This window comes from Adiantum capillus-veneris, chromosome 4 (genome assembly GCF_014529385.1).
Source record: "Adiantum capillus-veneris isolate H3 chromosome 4, ASM1452938v2, whole genome shotgun sequence".
Lineage (NCBI taxonomy): Eukaryota > Viridiplantae > Streptophyta > Polypodiopsida > Polypodiales > Pteridaceae > Adiantum > Adiantum capillus-veneris.
This window is the reverse complement of record NC_140934.1, coordinates 17,098,020-17,100,378: the sequence shown is the minus strand read 5'-3', so window position 1 is coordinate 17,100,378 and position 2,359 is coordinate 17,098,020.

Genomic DNA, 2,359 nt, shown 5'->3' with positions numbered 1-2,359 from the left:
CTGAGATTCAACTCGAGAAAGCAAGGTCTCCATTGTGGGACCCGTTCCTATATAACGCCCAGTAGTATATCCCAAACGCTTTGCACATTGAATATATGAGTTTATAACATATGTTACACATGCATCATACAAGGATATTTTTCCCTTTCCACCTTCACCTGCTAACCAACTGGCATGTACACTTTCTGATAAATTAACATTGGGAATTTGTGCCCGCTCCCACGGACTTAGACCACCCTATGAAATGCAAAAAAACATGAATTAAAATTTATAAATTTCATGTATGAAAAGAATTTTTTCTAAAAATATAGATTGTCATAAAGGTACTTACATCTGTTCCAATTCCTCCCCAGTGTGAAATTCGTTGCTCCCACCATTTAAAACATCTGCTCACTCTTGTGATGCTCTCTGTAGATAGATGTTGTCTCCACCACTTTTGAATTGAAAGTGCCTTTTGAGATGCAAGCACAATGGTGTTACAAGCTCTCTAGTCCTCACACATATCAATGTGTTGATTTGTTAGATGTTGAGGTATCCACTTTTTAGCATATTTGTGGAGACTCTGCTCCCAATGAAATAGGCATGATCGTTCACGTCCCTCCATGATATTATCTGGCCCGCCATTGAAGACTATTCGAATAGCATTCCAATTTGCACTAGCTTCATCAGACATAAAACCTGCAAAGTCAGCTACACCATGTCCGTACTTTTCCATTGTTGAATTAAGGCTCTCCCAAAAAATAACTTGAGTCTTTGCATCCTCCTCTTTAGTTTCACATATAGCAATTATTTGTAGTGATCGTATGCTGCAAGATATTCAACATAAACATTTTCACACATCTTCTTTTATTTAATGATAAAAAAATACGAGATATTTAAATACTTAAAGATTACCTTGGATCATAAACTGAGCATGACATTGTTGCCCATCCATCTATTCTATGGGTAAAATCAAAATGTACCCACGCATTTCTCAAGTCACCAGTTTCAGTTCTTTTCATCCGATTTACTAGATCAATCCCAGAAGCTGGTCCTTTAGTGGACATTTTAAATAGGAAGCACTTGTCATCCTCTTCACCCTGTCCAGGAAATCTACTCCCATGAAAAAAAGGAAACATGCACTTTTTTTGAAGCAATAAAATATTATCATATCCATCCCCAATAACAGCACCTTGACTCTTTCTCTCCTTTGAAACAATTGAAGAAAACCTACACGATGCATCACAAGAAGGCTAAATTTATAATAGTTAAAAAATTAACAAATTCAAGGAACCAAATTGAGTTTTCTTACCCTTTGGTTTGAACCAATGGCATCATTTCTTCCAAAAAATCATTGAATTGTACATCGGATGTAGCTTCAGCTTCCTCACCAATCAAGGAGTGAAGAACAAGTTGTTGAGCCACCAACATTTGAATTTTTCTTGGGCCACCCTTTTCTATTTTTAGTACTGCACCTACCAGTTTCCGCACTCTTGAAATAGCAGCCCTAGAGGTACCTGCCTTAACATTATGACAATGTTTACCAACATGTATTGCCAGTCGCGACATTGTGCCATCTCTAGGCAAAACATAATAGATTTTGCAGGGACAAGCAACAACACAAGTAACAACCTTCTGACAATAATGACAAGTTATTGTTGTATTCTCTTCCATTGCAAGGTAGTCCTTTTTCACCTGTCTGTCCAAATATCCATGAAAATCTCTACTATTGAATTCTTGTTCCTTAATATAATGAGGACACGTTGAATAATTACACTGCATGAATCCCAAACAGTGGCTTAGACGAATTGTGCATGCTATTGCCATGGTTGTCACAAATGGGCGAGTCCACAAGTGACCATCAAAGCGTTGTTCCATCCCTGTCATTCGTTTTGTTTTATCCTGAGTCGCAGGTAACTCAAAACAAAAATTTCCATCATAATGTTGTGGAAGTTCAGCAACTTGCAAAGGAGCTCCACATAATGTTAACAGATCATTTAACTTTTTTGCCCCTGGATTTTGTTTAATCCAAATGACGATTGAATGAGTTTTGAGCTGTCCTATATCGTCACCACTACTTTCAAGATGCACAATGCTTAAAACATCTTCAGATATCTCTTTGTCATTTCCTTTCTCATTGTCAGATACCTGTATAAATGTGTCTGAATGAAGCATCTCAAACAAGCTCGAAAAAGAACCATCTATTAAGAAATGCTGATGACCTTCTATATCCCACTGTGGTTGCAGCAAGACTTTTGTTAGGCCACAATCACTTTCAATAAGAGCAGATAGTGGCTGAAAATGGCAAGATGGAGGCAGAAAACTCTGCAAATAGTAAGCACTAAGCAACAATGAGTTTCCCTTCAACTGAATGTCGCGG